This window comes from Leuciscus leuciscus (genome assembly GCF_965113295.1).
Source record: "Leuciscus leuciscus genome assembly, chromosome: 1".
Classification (NCBI taxonomy): Eukaryota; Metazoa; Chordata; class Actinopteri; order Cypriniformes; family Leuciscidae; genus Leuciscus; species Leuciscus leuciscus.
This window is the reverse complement of record NC_138725.1, coordinates 7,536,236-7,561,235: the sequence shown is the minus strand read 5'-3', so window position 1 is coordinate 7,561,235 and position 25,000 is coordinate 7,536,236. Positions and strand designations below refer to the sequence as shown.

General features: G+C 40.3%; 1 protein-coding gene and 1 long non-coding RNA gene across 2 annotated transcripts in view; one reads left to right on the top strand and one right to left on the bottom strand.

Moving 5' to 3' along the window:
- Nucleotides 1–25,000, top strand: part of LOC309478093 (uncharacterized protein) — a gene marked incomplete at its 3' end in the record, with an annotated part of 117,856 nt that overhangs the window by 58,249 nt on the left and 34,607 nt on the right. The gene's annotated exons all lie outside the window — the stretch shown is intronic.
- LOC309492830 lies at nt 22,031–22,574 on the bottom strand. Its single transcript, XR_014203723.1, has 2 exons — nt 22,406–22,574; nt 22,031–22,093 (listed from the first exon to the last, which is right to left on the bottom strand). It is a non-coding gene; the product is annotated as an uncharacterized lncRNA (long non-coding RNA).

Genomic DNA, 25,000 nt, shown 5'->3' with positions numbered 1-25,000 from the left:
TATCCAGCATGTCTAGAAACGTTGTGGCTACTTCCAGGTTTGCCTCATTGTAAACTCTTGCAAGTGTGACAAATTGCTTATCAGTGTTTCTGTTGTTGGATTCATCACATAAAAGAGAGAAAGGCTGGGATTTACAGATTGATGATGTCACATCTTCATCCATGTCCAGAGCTATGGCACCTGTGCAGCAAAACTGTGAAGTTAACATTAACTTACATTGACTGTCAACTAAAGCCATCCTTACACCAGAAGACTTTCACAAGATTTGGGAAAGATTCTTGAAAGATTGTAGTCTTTTGAGTAAAGCGTGAATGTGGGACATTAGTTAAAAGACTGCAATCTTTCAAGAATCGTTGCGAAATCTTGTCAGTCTTCTGATGTATGGGTAAGTTAGCATAAGTAAGTTGTGATTCGTGAAAACCCCTCATATGGTGTAAGTTACCCGTAGTAACGTTAACGTTAGAAGAGCTTAGCTTTGTAACTCCATGAAACTCCATGAAAAGTATATGTAGTCTTACCTTTAATGATTTGTGTAGCCTTTGTTTCCCCCAGAGTGTATTTCTTGGCAGTCGCTGAATCCGGGAACATGTCAGCCACACTACGGTTGAAGTCGTCCAAAAAACTGAACGCGACGTTATTTTTGGCAATTAGCATCGACATTTTCACCTCAGCTTTCAATATTTGGTCAGCTTCAGACGAGGCAGTAGGCTTAATGTGGACCTTCATGGCTGCTTGTCAGAGGGTGGAAGGTGGTCTCCCGTTTACTCAGATATCGACATAATGTCCTCGGTTTTGGTTGATGTTTAAGTTGGTGATTTTTGGCCGTCGGCGTCCTCCTGATCCATCATCATCTACTGTCTACTCTTCTTGAAACTTCCCGCTACTTTTTCCCTCTTCCTCCCGCCGGCGCCTCTGCAACTCTGCAACTCTCTTCTTCTTCTTCGATAGTAGCCTAAGCTACTGTCTGTACACTGCCACCTGCTTTACTGGAGGTCTAGCAACACAAGTGCAAGCCACTTCACAGACACAGATAGTTACGTGTTCTGAGTTAACACAATCAGAGCGTAAAAATACGGGATATTTTACGGGAAAATACTAAAACGGGAAGACAGCGGGAAAAGAGCTAAAATACGTGAGAAACCCGCAAAAAACGGGAGGGTTGACAGCTATGTTTACAATGTACCGTTGCCGGTCGGCAGGCGTCAATAACTCGCAAAATACCACATTTTTGTCATTCAAATACTCACGATGTTCGCAGTGTTTTCCCCCACGCCGACTCCACCCTCGCCACGCCCCCAACTATGACTAGATGCCCGGACTTTCGCGCCGCCATGGCAACGCACTGAGTGACGTGACGTCATATGTAAACTCAATATTGTTCAGGTCAGCAGCGGTTATCAGACTTACGGACTAAAGTGTTTCAAACGCAGTCTACAGCTTTATAGAACATGCAAACAGAGTCTACACAGGTCGTATAGATTCAGAATCTGATAGAATACGGTGTCATTTAATATATATAACTTTATACAATATTATAAATTGAGTAAACGACAGGCAGAGATCAGTGTTTTTCAGATAACGTTATCATGTCTGCAAACTTTCCGCTGGGAGGCGCTGTTATGTCCGCTAGGATAAGGCCGAAACGCAGGACAACTGAGGCGACTGACCCGAGAGTCACTCGGGAGGACCACACAACAGGTACTGAGTTAATACACACCAGAACTGACACATAATTAGGCCAGTGCACTTTTCACCATCTGTTTACCACAGTATTTGCAGTAAAACCATACTAACTAACGTTAACACAATGAACCATGGCTTTACTACAACAATTATGATGATTACTGAACTGTACTGTAAATGTGTCTCATGGTGTGACATAACAAAAAACTAAGAACATTTTCAATAAATATGAGACAAGCTTTGTTGTCATCCTTTCAAAACTGCTGAAAATCAGCCCATTTTAAGATGAGTGATGATTATATCTCCCTTATTGCAATACTCAACTGTTCTTTAAGATATTTTGAGATAAAAACACATCTTCTTTTATGCCAGGTCCCTACATGATTGGGGAAACACCGCCTATGCCAGGGCCCTTCTGTTGTGATCTGGAAAAAAGTGAGTCATTATTACCTTTGTTTCATGATATTTCTACTAGGCTATAATTCTGATCCTCTGACATCACGTAAAGAAACTTCTTGTAGCTGATTTGCAGCAGATCAGAAATCAATAGATTGAAGTCTTTTAAGATGGATAGTTTATTTTAATTTGATATATTTCTCTGCTATATTTAATTTTTTTAATTTGGTTATATTTACATATTTATCAGTAGGCATAATTGGTCTGGGAATCAGACATTGTGTATGTTCATGCACCACGAGTCCGAGTCAATGTACTCTTCATGGACAGAGTGTCTTTAACCCTATGATGGTTTACGGGTCTTTTTGACCCCAAATGACTTTTGCTCAAATTAAAAAAAATGTTCCCTTTGTCCAAATGGTATGAAACCTTCTACGGCTACCCACACTTTCTAGATCTACAAAAAAAAAAAAAAAAATTGGAATGATATCTGTTTTTATGTTAGCGTGACAAAAATTGTGACACTCGTGGTCAGAGACCCCGCAATCAAAATAGACAAAATTCATCATCAAAACAACGCAGAACACATCGACAGAAATGGCACAAATAAAGTGGCACACTTCCACCAATGCAAAAAACATCCACAATGCTAAATTATTTTGCTCACAACACGCGTACACACACACACACACACACACACACACACACACACACACACACACACACACACATATAGAGGAATACATTTTTGAGACTATAAAAACTGTTCTCTTATCATTTGTCAAATAAAATCATCCAAAAATGCAGTACCACCACAAAAATAAATTGGTGACACTGACACATTGAAAATGTGCACACTCACACACACACACACACACACACACACACACACACACACACACACACACACACACACACACACACACACACACACACACACACACACACACACACACACACACACAGTACAAAAAAATGCTAAACTTTGACAAAAATATTTTATTTCTGTTATAATTGTGATTTTATAATATTTAGATATGAATCCAACTGAATCCAACTTGTGAAAAGATATCTTTCAGGTAGTCAAATAGCTAATAGCATATAGTGGAGCTCTATGGCCATCTAGTGGTTAAAGTGATTATTTTTTTTTATTTTTTTGCATTTTCCCAAAAAATGGGCATAAATGTTACATTAAACCATTTAAAATGATCCATGTTATCCCCATGAATGAAAGTTAGAAATCTGGGTCTTTTATAAAGTGAATTTTACATCAAATGCTGTTTTTTTGTAAAAAGCTTATTTAAATAAATATTTTTTGTTTTATTTATAGAAATTTAAAAGATATCATAAATTATCCAAAAACTGCACAAATGTTGAGTAAAAACATTAACAAACAGAATAAAATTACATTTGTAAAAAAAAAAAAAACTATTATCTTGTTACAAAATTAAATGTTATTGTCTGGGGTCTCTGGAGACCCCAAAAAACACGAGTGTAGACATAAATAAAGACCATCAGAGGGTTAATGAAAGTGTGTTTCATTCTCCTGATTTAAACATGCGTGCATTTAAATGTCATTTACTCATGGAATAGTAATATAGATCTTAGTATTATTTTAAGTGATGTATCATTTTCTTTAAACAACTATTAAATATCATTCTCTGGTTTCTCCGGCTCTCTGCACTGGCGTCTGCACAAACTCGCTCGATCGGAAATCCAACATGGCGGCCATATGCAGCTAGCCCATTTCTCTAGTGTTCTTGGAACATGAACTAGTGAATCATTGAGCTGTAATCTGTGCTAATAAAACAGATGTTTCTAATCAATATTTGTTGTTTGCAGAAAAAGGGAAGAACATCTTCAAGAGAGGATGGAAGGCTGTCACACAGTCCTTCCAGAACCTCAAAACCAAAGTGCGTCCTCTTGTGGCTGAGCAGGAATCACTGGTTCATCCAGACACATCCACTGTAGAGCCGCCAGCCGGCACAGATGCGCTCGAGTCCGAGCCGACAGAAGGTGAGTCTCCAGTTATTACCACCCTGATTCATGGCCATTTCAGCCTGATGTTTCTGGTGTTAGTCTTCATTTTTCCTTCTCTACTCCTGTTGGCTCCTCAAATATGCAAAACAAATATATGTAAAAACAAATTTAAACACACACAAAAAAACATATTAATGTAGTGAAGTCTGATATTTGAGAAGCATCACTAACTTGGTCAAATCTTTCTCTGTTTAAAAAAACAAACATTTTCACTGTGAATGTGTCTTATGGTGTGACATAACAAAAAACTAAGAAAAATAATACTCTTAATAATATACAAATAGCATGAGAGAGATTTATCTTCATTGTTAGACACTTATTTTCATAGTGTTACTGTAGTGTAGGACCGGATTATGACATGGCCTGGGCATGGATGTGTCTAAAGGGCTCCTGTCATAGTTTTAACAAATATGCCTTTAGGGATGCACCGATCCACATTTTTTCACTTCCGATCCGATCCCGATACCTGAATTTGGATATCGGCCGATACCGATACTATTCCGATACCAGAGCTGTGTTTGCTTTAATATTATTATTATCATTATTGTTTATTTTATATGATGCTGAAATAAACTCCTCTCAACAGGCAAGTATGATATGTAGGCCTACATATTTATGCATGTATGGTAAGTATAAGGTCAGAAAAGGAAGTCAGAAAAACAGTAAATCCTGTTAACAGGAAAAATCCCATTCTGAAAACAAATATGCAACTGTAGGTCATGTCAATATTTATTACATTCCCAAAATGTCAAATACTTGAGTCTTGAAATATAAGAAAAGTGCAAGTGTAAACATCTTACACACTCACACACTATCTAAAGGGTGATCCTCGCACCGATGCTGTAACTCTCTCGATGAATGCTCGATCAACATCAGCCATGTGCAAACAGACAAGCGGATTTCGCCTCAGACGCGCGTCAATTTCGCTTCAAACTTTTGCTTTTTACGAGCGTCAATTTCGCTCTGGGCGCGCGAATGGATTCAAAATATTCAAGCGTCCAACTAGACGCGGCAGACGCGAATTTGACGCGCTATTCGCGTTTGGTGTGAACGCACAGTAACGTGGTGCTTTTTTAAATGTTTGATTGCATTCGTTGTGTTGTACGACGCGAGGGAGCTTCAACGAGCTCTGAATTACGGCTTTGCAAACATTGCATTTTGCTGTCTTGCTCTGCGGTGTTTCCAGTGTGAAGAATTTCCACACAGCGGCCGCAAACTGCGGAATGGATTTCCTGAGCGGTGGCGTGTCTCATAACTCTGTGTCTCATTGAGCCGCGCCTCCGTTCAGGAAATCCATTCCGCAGTTTGCAGCCAGCTAGCAGACTAGCCGGCGGGAATCACTTTTGGAGTCATTTCAGCAGACAACGTTAAAGCGCAGACATGACTCAAGGATATCGGATATCTCCGCAGGTTGGATCGGGAAAATCCGATACGTGAATTACGCTGGTATCGGTCCCGATACCGATACTGGATCGGATCGGCCCCATCCCTATATGCCTTGTATAATTTGAAAACATTTTTTTTAATAATTATAACGAAATATATTAAAATATCTTCCACTTAAAACAAAAATACTACATGTTAAATAAAACAACAAATTATAGGCTAACGAATAGGCCGTAACGTTTGCCAGCTCTGGGAGAGACTGCGACATCAAACATATACTATCATACTGTATAATACAAGGTTTAAAACATTTAAATAGACACTTCAAGTTGTGTGAATGTGTGTGATTCAGTCGCTTATAGTTGAGATTCGGCTCTTGACAAACGAATAGCAGGAAAGGTGCAGTATGTAGTATTTTCAAGTATTTTATTTGATAGGCTGTTATTGACAACGCTCTGATTTCTGAGACGCATAAGGCAGCGCGATTGATTTGGGATCACGCTGTGCTCATTTCAGTCACAGAGTTCACACTCGTTCACATCACACACTCATTATTGCGTAGTTTTTTAGAGGTTTATGTATGATTTTGTGCTCAATCCTGGCTCTGCTACCCAGCAAACACTAGGAGCGTTTACACTAGGAGTGTTTACACTAGGAGCGTTTACACTAGGAGCGTTTACACTAGGAGTGTTTACACTAGGAGCGTTTACACTAGGAGTGTTTACACTAGGAGCGTTTACACTAGGAGCGTTTGCTGATTATCTTCCCTATTATTGGGTAAAACTGGTTTTGAAGCCATTATCTGCACCTTTGGCGAGTACGGTATTGGACTTCGGCACATAGTGGTTCTGACAGGTCTTACCACAGCTTGTCTGACCCCTGTGCTGCTTCCCAAACTTTTCTCCAGGAGACCCTTATTTTAACATTCAAAATCCTCAAAAATTCAAAAGATGATTACTGAACTGTACTGTAAATGTGTCTCATGGTGTGACATAACAAAAAACTAAGAACATTTTCAATGAATACGAGACAAGCTTTGTTGTCATCCTTTCAAAACTGCTGAAAATCACTCCATTTTAAGATGAGTGATGATTATATCTCCCTTATTGCAATACTCAACTGTTCTTTAAGATATTTTGAGATAAAAACACATCTTCTTTTATGCCAGGTCCCTACATGATTGGGGAAACACCGCCTATGCCAGGTCCCTCCAAGATGAAGGAAACAATGTATTCAGAAATCATGTCTCCAAACTTCTTACTGGAGCTGGGCTTGTCTGAGGACGCTCAGCCGCTGAGAGACACTGTTATGTCCGCTAGGATAAGGCCAAAACGCAGGACAACTGAGGCGACTGACCCAGGAGTCACTCGGGAGGACCACACAACAGGTACTGAGTTAATACACACCAGAACTGACACATAATTAGGCCAGTGCACTTTTCACCATCTGTTTACCACAGTATTTGCAGTAAAACCATAGCAACTAACATAATGAACCATGGCTTTACTACAACAATAATGGTTTATCTATGATTGTTGTAGTAAAACAAATCGCAAAATATCCTTTAATCTGCCAGGAATAACTGTGACACAATAAAGAAATGTCCATATGGAAAAAGCTCAAAGATAATACAAGTCAGGACTTTAAAGTCATGTTCAGTTAAATAGACAAAATTATGCTGTCCTTCAACATTTTTAAAGGGCAAGTTCACAGATTTAAATAGACACTTCAAGTTGTGTGAATGTGTGTGATTCAGTCGCTTATAGCTGAGATTCGGCTCTTGACAAACGAATAGCAGGAAAGGTGCAGTATGTAGTATTTTCAAGTATTTTATTTGATAGGCTGTTATTGACAACGCTCTGATTTCTGAGACGCATAAGGCAGCGCGATTGATTTGGGATCACGCTGTGCTCATTTCAGTCACAGAGTTCACACTCGTTCACATCACACACTCATTATTGCGTAGTTTTTTAGAGGTTTATGTATGATTTTGTGCTCAATCCTGGCTCTGCTACCCAGCAAACACTAGGAGCGTTTACACTAGGAGTGTTTACACTAGGAGCGTTTACACTAGGAGCGTTTACACTAGGAGCGTTTACACTAGGAGCGTTTACACTAGGAGTGTTTACACTAGGAGCGTTTACACTAGGAGCGTTTACACTAGAGCGTTTACACTAGGAGCGTTTACACTAGAGCGTTTACACTAGAGCGTTTACACTAGGAGCGTTTACACTAGGAGCGTTTACAGTAGGAGCGTTTACACTAGGAGCGTTTACACTAGGAGCGTTTACACTAGGAGCGTTTACACTAGGAGCGTTTACACTAGAGCGTTTACACTAGGAGCGTTTACACTAGGAGCGTTTACACTAGGAGTGTTTACACTAGGAGCGTTTACACTAGGAGTGTTTACACTAGGAGTGTTTACACTAGGAGTGTTTACACTAGGAGCGTTTACACTAGAGCGTTTACACTAGGAGCGTTTACACTAGGAGCGTTTACACTAGGAGCGTTTACACTAGGAGCGTTTACACTAGGAGCGTTTACAGTAGGAGCGTTTACAGGGAGCGTTTACACTAGGAGCGTTTACAGTAGGAGCGTTTACACTAGGAGCGTTTACACTAGGAGCGTTTACACTAGGAGTGTTTACACTAGGAGCGTTTACACTAGGAGCGTTTACACTAGGAGCGTTTACACTAGGAGCGTTTACACTAGAGCGTTTACACTAGGAGCGTTTACACTAGGAGCGTTTACAGTAGGAGCGTTTACAGGGAGCGTTTACACTAGGAGCGTTTACAGTAGGAGCGTTTACACTAGGAGCGTTTACACTAGGAGCGTTTACACTAGGAGTGTTTACACTAGGAGCGTTTACACTAGGAGCGTTTACACTAGGAGCGTTTACACTAGGAGCGTTTACACTAGGAGCGTTTGCTGATTATCTTCCCTATTATTGGGTAAAACTGGTTTTAAAGCCATTATCTGCACCTTTGGCGAGTACGGCATTGGACTTCGGCACATCGTGGTTCTGACAGGTCTTACCACAGCTTGTCTGACCCCTGTGCTGCTTCCCAAACTTTTCTCCAGGAGACCCTTATTTTAACATTCAAAATCCTCAAAAATTCAAAAGATGATTACTAAACTGTACTGTAAATGTGTCTCATGGTGTGACATAACAAAAAACTAAGAACATTTTCAATAAATATGAGACAAGCTTTGTTGTCATCCTTTCAAAACTGCTGAAAATCACCCCATTTTAAGATGAGTGATGATTATATCTCCCTTATTGCAATACTCAACTGTTCTTTAAGATATTTTGAGATAAAAACACATCTTCTTTTATGCCAGGTCCCTACATGATTGGGGAAACACCGCCTATGCCAGGTCCCTCCAAGATGAAGGAAACAATGTATTCAGAAATCATGTCTCCAAACTTCTTACTGGAGCTGGGCTTGTCTGAGGACGCTCAGCCGCTGAGAGACACTGTTATGTCCGCTAGGATAAGGCCAAAACGCAGGACAACTGAGGCGACTGACCCAGGAGTCACTCAGGAGGACCACACAACAGGTACTGAGTTAATACACACCAGAACTGACACATAATTAGGCCAGTGCACTTTTCACCATCTGTTTACCACAGTATTTGCAGTAAAACCATAGCAACTAACATAATGAACCATGGCTTTACTACAACAATAATGGTTTATCTATGATTGTTGTAGTAAAACAAATCGCAAAATATCCTTTAATCTGCCAGGAATAACTGTGACACAATAAAGAAATGTCCATATGGAAAAAGCTCAAAGATAATACAAGTCAGGACTTTAAAGTCATGTTCAGTTAAATAGACAAAATTATGCTGTCCTTCAACATTTTTAAAGGGCAAGTTCACAGATTTAAATAGACACTTCAAGTTGTGTGAATGTGTGTGATTCAGTCGCTTATAGTTGAGATTCGGCTCTTGACAAACGAATAGCAGGAAAGGTGCAGTATGTAGTATTTTCAAGTATTTTATTTGATAGGCTGTTATTGACAACGCTCTGATTTCTGAGACGCATAAGGCAGCGCGATTGATTTGGGATCACGCTGTGCTCATTTCAGTCACAGAGTTCACACTCGTTCACATCACACACTCATTATTGCGTAGTTTTTTAGAGGTTTATGTATGATTTTGTGCTCAATCCTGGCTCTGCTACCCAGCAAATACTAGGAGCGTTTACACTAGGAGCGTTTACACTAGGAGCGTTTGCTGATTATCTTCCCTATTATTGGGTAAAACTGGTTTTGAAGCCATTATCTGCACCTTTGGCGAGTACGGCATTGGACTTCGGCACATCGTGGTTCTGACAGGTCTTACCACAGCTTGTCTGACCCCTGTGCTGCTTCCCAAACTTTTCTCCAGGAGACCCTTATTTTAACATTCAAAATCCTCAAAAATCAAAAGATAATTACTGAACTGTACTGTAATGTGTCTCATGGTGTGACATAACAAAAAACTAAGAACATTTTCAATAAATATGAGACAAGCTTTGTTGTCATCCTTTCAAAACTGCTGAAAATCAGCCCATTTAAAGATGAGTGATGATTATATCTCCCTTATTGCAATACTCAACTGTTCTTTAAGATATTTTGAGATAAAAACACATCTTCTTTTATGCCAGGTCCCTCCAAGATTGAGGAAACACAGCGTGCAGATCCTGTCGATCCTGAGCCAGAGCCCTCCTGTTGTGATCTGGATGACAGTGAGTCATTATTACCTTTGTTTCATGATATTTCTACTAGGCTATAATTCTGATCCTCTGACATCACGTAAAGAAACTTCTTGTAGCTGATTTGCAGCAGATCAGAAATCCATAATCCCCCCTTCACCAAACAACCCCACACCATATCCCCCCCTCCACCAAACAACCCCACACCATAATCCCCCCTCCACCAAACAACCCCATACCATAACCTCCCCTCCACCAAACAACCCCATACCATAACCTCCCCTCCACCAAACAACCCCATACCATAACCTCCCCTCCACCAAACAACCCCATACCATAACCTCCCCTCCACCAAACAACCCCACACCATAACCCCCCCTCCACCAAACAACCCCATACCATAATCCCCCCTTCACCAAACAACCCCACACCATATCCCCCCCTCCACCAAACAACCCCACACCATAATCCCCCCTCCACCAAACAACCCCATACCATAACCTCCCCTCCACCAAACAACCCCACACCATAACCCCCCCTCCACCAAACAACCCCACACTATAATCCCCCCTCCACCAAACAACCCCACACCAAACAACCCCACACCATAACCCCCCCTCCACCAAACAACCCCACACCATAACCCCCCCTCCACCAAACAACCCCACACCATAACCCCCCCTCCACCAAACAACCCCACACCATAACCCCCCCTCCACCAAACAACCCCACACCATAATCCCCCCTCCACCAAACTTTACACTTGGCACAATGTGTAACCCATTCCATGAAGCTCTACGCACTGTTCTTGAGCTAATCTGAAGGCCATACGAAGTTTGGAGGTCTGTAGCTATTGACTGCAGAAAGTTGTCAAAATCTCAATTCACAGGTGTCAACCTATCACAGCACCACGCTTGAATTCACTAGGCTCCTGAGAGCGACCCATTCTCTCACAAATGTTTGTAGAAGCGTCTGCATGCCTACGTGCTTGATTTATACACCTGTGGCCATGGAAGTGATTGGAACACCTGAATTCAATGATTTGGAGGAGTGTTCCAATACTTTTGGCAATATAGTGTACATGGGGATGATTAGGATACATGATATGACATGACACACTACATGATATAAAACCTATGTCTGTATCAAATTAAACAAATCGATGCTTTTCAAGTGTTTTTCCCTTTTTATTTAATGATTTCTTGACACTTTATCCCTCTCTCCAGCATCTCCACTTCAGTGCTTTTTACAGAAATTGGAAGAACTGCTGTATGCTGGAACCGAGCTATCCCACTCTTTTGCTGCAAGCCCCCAGATAACAACCAAAAAACGGCAGGCACCGCAACCACCAAAGTCTGCAAACTTCCCGCTGGAGAGCTTGTCCGAGGACGCTCAGCCACTCGGAGGCCCTGTTATGTCTGCTAGGATAAGGCCGAAACGCAGAACAACTGAGGCGACTGACCCGAGAGTCATTTTGGAGGACCACACAACAGGTACTGAGTTAATACACACCAGAACTGACACATAATTAATCTGACATAAATGGACTTGTATGTAGCACAGCATATATCAGCAGAACTGTGCTTGTAATGGGCTCTCGGTGCACAAGATGGCGCCAGTGAGCTTCGGCGATGCGCGAGTGTGCATGTTTACTTCCGACTCATCCTCGTTCACATCACACACTCATTATTCAGGGCTCCAGACTGCGACCATTTTTCCTGGCGGTGCGACCAAATATTTTTGCGATACTGATTTGCGATCACACTGTGCTCATTTCAGTCACAGAGTTCACACTCGTTCACATCACACACTCATTATTCAGGGCTCCAGAGTGCAACCATTTTTCCTGGCGGTGCGACCAAATATTTATTTAAGTTGCGCTGGTGCGACCACAACGTTGCCGAGCAGCGAATGCAAACAAAAAAGCGGAACAAAAATGCGCTACTCAATTATGCTTCACGGACCGTTTATTAGTTCGGACCAATAATAGACAGCGCAGCGCCCCGAACTTGCCAGCCGCGGGTCGAGCCCGATCACGCGACACTGTTAGTAGGAGATCCAGTGAAGAAATCCATTGAATTCACCTCAGAATTAATAACATCATCTCTGCGAGATCCAGTGAGAAACATTCCGATTCGGCGCAGAGTTCTCTGTTATAAACCATAGATATCAGATCAAACAGCGCTGACGTGAAAACCAGGAGAAACACTTAAAGAAGGCTTTCAGTCCACAAATCAGCAACATTCACAATGGATTTAGCCTAATGTAGTAACTCTAACCATAACTATATGGTTATACGCTATATAGGCCTATACAATAGTCAAACGCTTACAAGTACTAAACATCTTTTTCCAGCACTTCAAAACTGCAATATATATAAATGTTATTTTTAATGTGATGACCAACACATTTTTTTTGTTCATCCTAAAACTAAACATTTTAAGATGTTGGAAAACTCTTATTTAAACATAAAAAATAAATAAAATTACCATTGTAAATAGGGCTGGGTACCGAACTTCGATACTTTTATGGTATCGAAAAAAATACTCCAATTCTATGAGTATCGAAAAATTCTTTATCTTTCGGTGCCAAATTTCGGTTCCATCTGAGCGCGTAAGCGCAAGCTTATCTGTCCTCTCTGCATATTGACAAAGAGCGGAGCTCCGACCCACACACACACGGAGAGGTGCGGACGGATTAAACTGTTTGCAGTTTTGCTGAAGTCACAGAGAGTCACGGTTGGTCTCAAGTGTGGTAACAGTTTTTTAAAACTTCACGCAGACAGCGTTTGCTGCGATATGATATTAATTTAATGGCGAGCAGAAAGCGGTCGCGGTGCTGTTGACGTTACACTTCCTCTTACTAAACAAGCAGCCACAATGGTGTTTTCTCTCCCCTGATGACTGACTGACAGGCAGTCATTTTATTAATGTTAGGCTATGTCTACATTAATCCGGATACATTTGAAAACGGCGTTTTCGTTTATAAACGCTCTCCGTCCACACTAGCGTTTTCAGGCGTTTTCGGACGTTTCAGTGTGGATGAGAAACTTTTGAGAAACGCCTGAAAACGCTTAATTCACCTTACTGCGCATGTGTTAATCCCCACCAAAGATCACTGATATGATTCAGATGGAAAAATAAATAATGAAGTTATCGCGCAATTCGTCTGACAGGATAATTTTATTTAGTAAAATATCTCACCATTCACTGATGCGGTCCAGGTCGCACGCAGTCACCGTATGTTTGGTCTAAAACGCAACTGCTCTCATGTATTGCCGCGTTTTCAAATGTATCCACTATGGAGTGCGTTTTCAAAAAAGCTTCATTTTCATTAATAAAAACGCCGTCTCCGTGTGGACGGAAGGCCAAAACGGAGAGAAAAATATACGTTTTGTGGACATGCTAAGTGAGTAGTTTTACCAGATTTTTAATTTTATTTTGATAACTGTTTTGATTCACAATTAAGGTGGAAAATAAAAGCTTTGTGTTTAATGTATTTTTGTTGATGTTGAAATTAATTTTAAAACATATGGTATCGAAAAAAGTATCGTTAGGAATCGGTATCGAAACTGAGGTATCGAAATTGGCACCGGATCGAAAAATTCTGAACGATGCCCAGCCCTAATTGTAAACAGTAGCAGGGCTCGAATTTCGGCGCGGGATTGCGGGTATTGCGCATCATTTTAATCATTCCCGCAGGTCTCCCACTTAAAATGCGGGAAATTCCCGCAAACATTGATTCACTTTAGCATGTAGGTTTTATTAGTAAATTAATCCACAGAGATTATAAAATCAAATCAGTCATTTTAAAACTGTCTGCGAGACGCAATTTCATAAACAGCGTGAGTGATTCAGCGGCGCTGCGTCTTCTATCTCTCGTCTCTCAAAATGGGTTGCACAAGGCAATCGTTAAGCGCTGCAGGCCGAAACGGGAGTCGGGATAGATGGAATTGTCACTTGCATAATCGGGCCAGCATTGCATCACGAGTAACTAAAGTTTACCATTTGCACATCTTTTTAAGTCTTACCAGTTTAAACATTCACACAATTTTAAACTATTCGGTACTTGCGCGCTGTCTGAGAGATGTTTTTTTCTCTGCACACATACATAGAGTAAAGCCGCCTCACAAACAGCTTGCGGGTAACAAACGTTATTTTTCGTGGATTATATCGCTTTAACAGTCAAAAACATGCGAAAATTATGTTAATTTCGGTCTTGGTGAGTATCCTCTAAACACAGTCGGTTATGTCTTAAATAAGCATAAATCGCACGTGACGGTATAATGAACACAGGATCCGTGCACTAGCTCTTAAAGGGACAGCAGCCATATGTGTCTGTCATTTGGTTGTCAAAACAACAAAACATAGCTTTCATTTTAAGGAATCAGGATTAATAGCCTATGTATTTAATTTAGTCAGGACTAAAATACTACCCAGTGTTATTTTACATTTGATTACTTTATTCAGTCTCTGTAGTATTTCTGAATACTAGTGTTAGACCTAAGCAAAAACTTTTCTCTTTATTTCTATTTATTGGTATCTTTATTCTATTGTATTTATTTGTGCTACTTTTTTCAATTTAATTCAAAGATTGAAATCAAGCTTCCTTGTGTTGTGTAAATTCTTAAGAACAAAATTACCCCATTGTAAAAATGCACTGAGTGAGCATACATTTAGGCCAGATACATGTAATAAAAAAAAAAGTCTAAACTCCCCCTCAAATAAAAAATCCCCCCCCCATAAGAATCAGCTAAGGGGGGGATTTCCCCCCCATTTTCCAAAATGAAATTCAGGCCCTGAGTAGGATGCTTATTGGCTATTTTCACTCCCTAATATACATTTTTTCCTTGTTTTGCTTTTTAATTAATATTAAGACATTATGAATGATAATAATTAAAGTTAATTTCATCTACTCCCTAAATTAAGCTGACTGGTTTATTGTCAACCCCATTGCTAGCAGAAACTCTCTGCAGAACTCAATGTCTGCGGTGCCGCTGCCCTCAGATGTTAGTCTGGAGCCTGTGAACTTAAAATAAAACTGCACATTGTAATATCTGTACGTTAAAGGTGCATTAAGCAACTTTTCATGTTAAAAATACCCGTTTTCTAACCCATACATGCTTAAACAATTGCCTGATGGGCTGAATGAGCCCTTCTCTGATCACTGAGATTGTCTCTATAATCCTGTAAAGTAAAATAAATAAGAGGGATTCGGGCCGGAGTTTGAGACTGGGCGTGACGTCATGCGCGTTCACGGCACGCTCACATACAGTAGCTATGTCTGGCAGGTTTGTGTATTCGCCGGCATTCTCCGTAGAAGATGGATTGTTAGAGACCGGCTTGTAGTTCATTTCAAACACCAACGCAAACTCCACGCAAGATAAAAAAAAGAAAACTTGTCTCTAGTGAAACCAAAAGGGCAAAATTGGACTCAGACAGGCGTCGGAATAAGACGAGAGTAAACATAGGGAAGGCTTTCAATAAATGGAGAGATCTCCGGTCTGCTCTGGGGCTCAAACGGGATGCTCAGTTGGCTTTTTCTGCACTACATGTAGTTTAATGATTTGCTATTCGATTAAAACAGTTCAAATATCTTGAGTGTGATATAAAATGCTGATATATAAGTTAGATAATTAGACACAAATTTTGAGCAAATTACTGCTTAATTAGGATGTATTGCTATTGGAATATGCTACTTAGCAGATCAATAAAACAGGCTAAACCCCCGCAAATCTTCGGCGGATTAGCCTGTTTGGCTTTTATGGTAACGTCATAGTGCCATTTAATTGTTTATTACCTTGAGACAATTGAGTGTACTTTTTTGACCGACTGTGCTTTGAGCTTTTACAAAGTAACAACTTATATTGTTCATGAACGTGTTTCCATAATAATACAATCATAAGTGGATACAGTAAACACATAACACAATTCAACATGGAGATAGATGGAAATAAAAAACGAAGTTTTCTACTACCCCCGTTTTTTCCTCACACATAAGTTTGTAATTTACTCAATTGCCTTTCCTTTCACATATTTAAAATGACTTGCAGATTTATAACTTTATTACCTCTGAAGACATTATGATTGTAAACAAAAGATTTGCGGCTGATGCTCCTTTGGTTATGAACAGCTCGTGCTCGTGCAAGCGTGCGTGTGCGTGTGGTCCATGAGCGTGCACATCTCTGGCTGCAGTTTCACTTGCCGCCATAGGTGGCATAGTTCTGCAAAAACTCAGAATCTTGCTTAATGCACCTTTAAGTCTATTTATTATTAAAGAATTTGTCAGTATTACAGTTATTTTGGGGGAAATTTGAATAATTCTATTGCAAGCTGCTTGTTGTACATTTTCAATGAATACGAGACAAGCTTTGTTGTCATCCTTTCAAAACTGCTGAAAATCACCCCATTTTAACATGAGTGATGATTATATCTCCCTTATTGCAATACTCAACTGTTCTTTAAGATATTTTGAGATAAAAACACATCTTCTTTTATGCCAGTGCGAAACTTCCCACTGGAGCTGGAGAGCTTGTCCGAGGACGCTCAGCCGCTGAGAGACGCTGTTGTGAACCCAGAGTGCTCCCCTGTTGCAAGAGAATATACTATAAGTGAAGAGATAGGGTGGTGGAGGGAAGCTGTTAGACTGTCAACGAACGGAGGTAAGTTTGCAGTATATATATACACCTCTTACCTCGTTGATTGGGTTGATTAACAGAGTGTGGTCCACATGTGTTTAATTAGGTTTAATTATCTGAACGTGCTCCTCCTGAACTTAAAACATAATTTATTGACAACGCTCTGATTTCTGAGACGCATAAGGCGTCAATTGCGCTGATTGATTTGCGATCACGCTGTTCACACTCGTTCACATCACACACTCATTATTGCGTAGTTTTTTTAGAGGTTTATGTATGATTTTGTGCTCAATCCTGGCTCTGCTACCCAGCAAACACTAGGAGCGTTTACACTAGGAGTGTTTGCTGAATATCTTCCCTATTATTGGGTAAAACTGGTTTTGAAGCCATTATCTGCACCTTTGGCGAGTACTAGGGTGACCATACGTCCTGTTTAACCAGGACATATCTGGCCAGGATTTCGAGATCGCCCAAAATGCCCGGGATTCGGCTTTTGCTTTCTACAGTCACCATTCATTATGTTTACATTATTACATTATTTGACACTGACACGTACGTGCCAGCTTTGCAGGTCATGCATTCTGCTTCACACGGATCCCGATCGAGACGAAAACACAGGAATTTTCTTAGCAATGCTAGAACGCACATCAACCGATCACTTGTTTAGCGTTCATGTAAACACTACATTTAGATTCACCAATCGGAATTAATTCAGTCCTACTGAATCAAAAGGTGTGCATGTAAACAAAAAGAATGGCGACGAGAAAGCAAAAGTCGTATCCCGGATATTTTGGGCGATCTCGAAATCCCGGCCGGACATGTCCTGGAATATGGTCACCCTAGCGAGTACGGTATTGGACTTCGGCACATAGTGGTTCTGACAGGTCTTACCACAGCTTGTCTGACCCCTGTGCTGCTTCCCAAACTTTTCTCCAGGAGACCCCTATTTTAACATTCAAAATCCTCAACACCAACACTCTCACAGACACGCATTTCGTTTACTGACAGGGATTACAAAATCAGTAGTTAAGTTTTTAATAGATGCAACAACAGCACAAACAATAAAATAATAGTGTTAACAACTACAGCCAGGTGTTACTTACAACATAAGGTTTTACTAGCTACTACATGTTCAATTAAAGTATGTTTTATAAAATGACAAACCTAATATGCCAGCTTTTAAACCATTCTTAAGAAACAGGATTAGTCAAAATGATCATAGGAATTTTATCAGCTCAATAGGCCTATGTCACACTTCCTGCTTCCGGAACGCGGAGTAGGGATTCAGAACTTCCGGTCAACAGTATTACTCTATAAGGATTTAGATTATCAGCCATAATGTCTAAACCATCCGAGGTAGACTGACCACGAGCTATGAGGTTGTGAAATGAAGGTTTTTGCTCCTGTAGAAGCTATAAGTTCGTATGAAATCAACCTTGTTTTAAGAAAAACATGTTTTATCCGCGATCTTATGAAAAAAAAACTATACTACCCACAATCCTAAGCGTAGCAGCAACGTCTGCTGATTGGTCCAACTCGCTGTCACCATAGAAACGTTTACCTTACTGGCGAACGGCTAGAGCTATAACAACACTTACCTCTGTAATTGAAAATGAATTTCTCCCAGAAGAACTTGTACCCTTTCCTCAGTTTTGACGTTTCCACTTGAGAGTTTTCATTTACCATCCGAACCACATCGTCATATGTGACTTCAGGCAGGTTGCGGAGAGATTTGGTCCAGTGGTATCTATCGGACTCCGCCATTGTAAAAAGCTAACCGGAAGAGCCGTATCCCTACTAAAAGACGTACTTCCGGTCTTAAATGTTTTCGTGAAATAGGCCTATTAATAATTTTAGAACGTAAATGTAAATCCACTCTCTGTCAGTAGGTGGCGCTTATGCAACTGCAGAAATAAATCTGTTTCCCTGGCAACCTCTGTAAACAAAGCAGCTTATAAACACTACACGTTACGCGGAGGGAAGATGAAGAGAAAATGCCATCAAAAGTTTCCTCAAGGCAGTCAGTTCCCTTCAGAGAAACATTCATAGAGTTTCCCTCAGCACTCGGTTGTAATGGTTGTAAAACCTCCCATTTGCGTAATTCTTTTAAAAAACAAAACGAAACCTACGCTGCATGCAGTGTGAGACTGTTGCTTACTTTGCTTAATACTGGACAGTATTTGCTGTGAGTTTTTCAAATCCTTGCGTTCAAATACAGTTTTAATGATGATTGAAATATTAAACGTCGCAAATTGCATCATGGTTTATCGTCAAACTGGTAACACCCTCAAACAAGAGTGAGCTTGGAAACCCCTTGTAAATCTTTAGCAACCCCAAGTGGGGGTCGTGAACCCCAGGTCGGAAAAAACACTGTGCCCGCCCGACATGCCCGTGCGTTGATCAGTCCCTGCTTGTTGGACATTTTCAATAAATATGAGACAAGCTTTGTTGTCATCCTTTCAAAACTGCTGAAAATCAGCCCATTTTAAGATGAATGATGATTATATCTCCCTTATTGCAATACTCAACTGTTCTTTAAGATATTTTGAGATAAAAACACATCTTCTTTTATGCCAGGTCCCTACATGATTGGGGAAACACCGCCTATGCCAGGGCCCTTCTGGGGTGATCTGGAAAAAAGTGAGTCATTATTACCTTTGTTTCATGATATTTCTACTAGGCTATAATTCTGATCCTCTGACATCACGTAAAGAAACTTCTTGTAGCTGATTTGCAGCAGATCAGAAATCAAAAGATTGAAGTCTTTTAAGATGGATAGTTTATTTTAATTTTATATATTTCTCTGCTATATTTTATTTTTTAATTTTAGTTATATTTAGATATTTGTATATCTACAGTAGGCATAATTGGTCTGGGAATCAGACATTGTGTATGTTCATGCACCACGAGTCCGAGTCAATTTACTCTTCATGGACAGAGTGTCTTTAATGAAAGTGTGTTTCATTCTCCTGATTTAAACATGCGTGCATTTAAATGTCATTTACTCATGGAATAGTAATATAGATCTTAGTATTATTTTAAGTGATGTATCATTTTCTTTAAACAACTATTAAAGATCATTCTCTGGTTTCTCCGGCTCTCTGCACTGGCGTCTGCACAAACTCGCTCGATCGGAAATCCAACATGGCGGCCATATGCAGCTAGCCCATTTCTCTAGTGTTCTTGGAACATGAACTAGTGAATCATTGAGCTGTAATCTGTGCTAATAAAACAGATGTTTCTAATCAATATTTGTTGTTTGCAGAAAAAGGGAAGAACATCTTCAAGAGAGGATGGAAGGCTGTCACGTCTTGGTTAGATATGTAACCCTCGTTCCCTGAAGGAGGGAATGGAGACGTAGTCGACTGATCGGGATCACGCTTAGGGAGTCTGTCATCATTGGTGTGCAAGTTTTGCATCCACGCTCGCCCTGCAGCGCGGGTATAAATACGGAAGTGGATGCACTTGTTTTTCTCTTCTGAGCCGATTGGTCTTCATGACGGTGTCTCTGAAGAGTGTTGATTCATTCAATGAGTGAGTGTGTCGGTGCTTCTTCTGGAAGTCTCTCCCGGTGCTGGTGGTTCTACAGCATGAGTGCAGCGGTGGTCGCAAGCCTTCTGAGCTCTCAACTGCTGTCAACAGCACTCCTGTTTGTGTTTGGGGATCTCTTATTCCGGTATGGAGATGGATTCGGTCCAACACATCTCCTGAGAAGAGCATGCTTTGGTCGGTGCCGTTAAGAAGTGAGAAGGGTCCCACTGAAACCTTTCAGAGGCTCCTGGGGCGTATGGCAGACGCAGCCGCAATAGAACGGCTTCCTCCACATGAAGACCGCTTCAGCACTGGCTTCATGGCCGAGTCCCGAGGTGGCCGTGGCCGAGCGGCACGCTCCGAATGACAATCACCCTGGCCTGCCGCCAAACCCTCAGCCCGTGATCAGACCTTTTGTTCCTCCGGGCCAGCCGCCCCTAGAACAAGTGTCCACCAACACTGGCTGAGGGGCCACGTACAACAGGCATGCAGTAACTTTCTTTCTTTCTTTCTTTCTTTCTTTCTTTCTTTCTTTCTTTCTTTCTTTCTTACTAATCAGTCTTTCTTTCTTTCTAACTAATCTATTTTCTTTCTTTCTAACTAACTAATCCACCTTTCTTTCTTTCTTTTTTTCTTTCTTTCTTACTAATCTATCTTTCTTTCTTTCTTTATCTTTCTTTATCTTTCTCTTTCTCTTTCTCTTTCTCTTTCTCTTTCTCTCTCTTTCTTTCGTTCTTTCTTTCTTTCTCTTTCTTTCTTTCTTACTAATCTATCTTTCTTTCTTTCTAACTTATCCATCTTTCTTTCTTTCTTTCTCTTTCTTTCTTTCTAATCAGTCTTTCTTTCTAACTAACTATTTTTAGTTATCTATATTCAAACTTTTTCTATTTATCTAACTAATCTTTCTTTCTAACTAATCTTTCTTTCTAACTAATCAATATTTCTTTCTTTCTTTCTTATTAATCTTTCTTTCTTTCTAACTAATCCATCTTTCTTTTTTAACTAATCCATCTTTCTTTCTTACTAATCTATCTTTCTTTCTTACTATCCATCTTTCTTTCTTTCTAACTAATCCATCTTTCTTTCTTTCTTTCTTACTAATCCATCTTTCTTTCTTTCGGTCTAATCTGTCTTTCTTTCTAACTAACTAATCCATCTTTCTTTCTTTCTAACTAATCCATCTTTCTTTCTTTCTTACTAATCCATCTTTCTTTCTTTCTAACTAATCCATCTTTCTTTCTTTCTTACTAATCCATCTTTCTTTCTTTCTTACTAATCCATCTTTCTTTCTTTCTAACTAATCCATCTTTCTTTCTTTCTAACTAATCCATCTTTCTTTCTTTCTTACTAATCTATCTTTCTTTCTTTCTTACTAATCTATCTTTCTTTCTAACTGACTAATCCATCTTTCTTTCTTTCTAACTAACCCATCTTTCTTTCTTTCTAACTAATCCATCTTTCTTTCTTTCTAACTAACCCATCTTTCTTTCTTTCTAACTAATCCATCTTTCTTTCTTTCTAACTAATCCATCTTTCTTTCTTTCTTACTAATCTATCTTTCTTTCTTTCTAACTAACCCATCTTTCTTTCTTTCTAACTAATCCATCTTTCTTTCTTTCTAACTAATCCATCTTTCTTTCTTTCTTACTAATCCATCTTTCTTTCTTTCTAACTAATCCATTTTTCTTTCTTTCTTACTAATCCATCTTTCTTTCTTTCTTACTAATCCATCTTTCTTTCTTTCTAACTAATCCATCTTTCTTTCTTTCTAACTAATCCATCTTTCTTTCTTTCTTACTAATCTATCTTTCTTTCTTTCTTACTAATCTATCTTTCTTTCTAACTGACTAATCCATCTTTCTTTCTTTCTAACTAACCCATCTTTCTTTCTTTCTTTCTAACTAATCCATCTTTCTTTCTTTCTAACTAACCCATCTTTCTTTCTTTCTAACTAATCCATCTTTCTTTCTTTCTAACTAATCCATCTTTCTTTCTAACTGACTAATCCATCTTTCTTTCTTTCTTACTACTCCATCTTTCTTTCTTTCTAACTAATCCATCTTTCTTTCTTTCTAACTAACCCATCTTTCTTTCTTTCTAACTAATCCATCTTTCTTTCTTTCTAACTAATCCATCTTTCTTTCTTTCTTACTAATCTATCTTTCTTTCTAACTAACTAACCCATCTTTCTTTCTTTCTAACTAACCCATCTTTCTTTCTTTCTAACTAACCCACCATTCTTTCTTACTGCATGCCTGTTGTACGTGGCCCCTCAGCCGGTGTTGGTGGACACTTGTTCTAGGGGCGGCTGGCCCGGAGGAACAAAAGGTCTGATCACGGGCTGAGGGTTTGGCGGCAGGCCAGGGTGATTGTCATTCGGAGCGTGCCACTCGGCCACGGCCACCTCGGGACTCGGCCATGAAGCCAGTGCTGAAGCGGTCTTCATGTGGAGGAAGCCGTTCTATTGCGGCTGCGTCTGCCATACGCCCCAGGAGCCTCTGAAAGGTTTCAGTGGGACCCTTTCTCACTTCGTAACGGCACCGACCAAAGCATGCTCTTCTCACGAGATGTGTTGGACCGAATCCATCTCCATACCGGAATAAGAGATCCCCAAACACAAACAGGAGTGCTGTTGACACCGTCATGAAGACGATCGGCTCCGAAGAGAAAGACAAGTGGTGCGTGCATCCACTTCCGTATTTATACCCGCGCTGCAGGGCGAGCGTGGATGCAAAGCTCGCACGTCAATGTGTGCATTGGCTCATTTTATCAATACTCAAAGATGACAGACTCCCTAAGCTTGATCCCGAACCAAAGTGCGTCCTCTTGTGGCTGAGCAGGAATCACTGGTTCATCCAGACACATCCACTGTAGAGCCGCCAGCCGGCACAGATGCGCTCGAGTCCGAGCCGACAGAAGGTGAGTCTCCAGTTATTACCACCCTGATTCATGGCCATTTCAGCCTGATGTTTCTGGTGTTAGTCTTCATTTTTCCTTCTCTACTCCTGTTGGCTCCTCAAATATGCAGTAAAAAAAAATTTTTTAAACACCATAAAAACAAACAAACAAAAAAAACCCCCATATATTTATGTAGTGAAGTCTGATGTTTGAGAAACATCACTAACTTTCTGAATTCAATTCAGTCAGCACGCCCATAGACGCACAAATGGGTCCAAATGCATTTGCTATTTAAACAACGTGGCGCAGGACGTGAAAATGATAACTGCGTCGGGCTGAAACTAGCAAAAAACACTCGCGCCGCGCCGCGCCGCGCCTGGCGCTGTGTTGCGCCGGGTGTATGATAGGGCCCTTGAGCTTAAGCTAATCTTAGACTAAAATTCATGTTTGAGCTGTTTTAACTGAAAGCATATCTTAAAAAAAAAATTGTCTCAAGATACACACCAGTAATGTTTATTTTTTTATTTTTTTAAGCACGTTTAAAAAAAGCTAATATGATGATTTGATGCTCAAGGAACATTTATGATTATTATCAATGTTGAAAACAAGCTTTGCTGTTTTTTGTTATTTTAATTTGTTAGTAGGCCTAGATTTATGAACTGAAACATAACAGTGAAATAAATTAAACTAAATTATCGTAAAATTGTCAGGACTTGCTAACTGATGTTAGTCGGCAGCATTTGTGTTTCAGCATTAATTAAGAATTATATAGGCTTTTCAGTAGATTGTTATGATTATCATAATTCTCTTTAATAAATAATGAAAACATTTCAACATAAACATTGCAATAGAAAAATGTCACATCAATGAGGCTTTGCATGAGAGTAAGACCTTAAGTTCATGCTCATGAAACAGTGCTCAGACGATAGCTGTGTGGTCAGTGTTTCAACATGAGCCTCGCTGTGCTTCAAGCAGTCTTAGTTCCAATCTTCATCATTTTGTTTCTAGTTTAATAGGCTATTTGTCAAAAATAAAAACTTCTGAAATGTTCATTTATTGATTCAAAACACTTTTCAGAGCTTTGTTATTCATTGTCTGACATTTTTATTAATAGACGTTTAGACAATAACATTGAAGCTGTTACAATATTTGTTGTTTGCAGAAAAAGGGAAGAACATCTTCAAGAGAGGATGGAAGGCTGTCACGTCTTGGTTAGATATGTAACCCTCGTTCCCTGAAGGAGGGAATGGAGACGTAGTCGACTGATCGGGATCACGCTTAGGGAGTCTGTCATCATTGGTGTGCGAGTTTTGCATCCACACTCAGTCAGCAGCACTCCTGTTTGTGTTTGGGGATCTCTTACTCCGGTATGGAGATGGATTCGGTCCAACACATCTCCTGAGAAGAGCATGCTTTGGTTGGTGCCGTTAAGAAGTGAGAAAGGGTCCCACTGAAACCTTTCAGAGGCTCCTGGGGCGTATGGCAGACGCAGCCGCAATAGAACGGCTTCCTCCACATGAAGACCGCTTCAGCACTGGCTTCATGGCCGAGTCCCGAGGTGGCCGTGGCCGAGTGGCACGCTCCGAATGACAATCACCCTGGCCTGCCGCCAAACCCTCAGCCCGTGATCAGACCTTTTGTTCCTCCGGGCCAGCCGCCCCTAGAACAAGTGTCCACCAACACCGGCTGAGGGGCCACGTACAACAGGCATTCAGTAACTTTCTTTC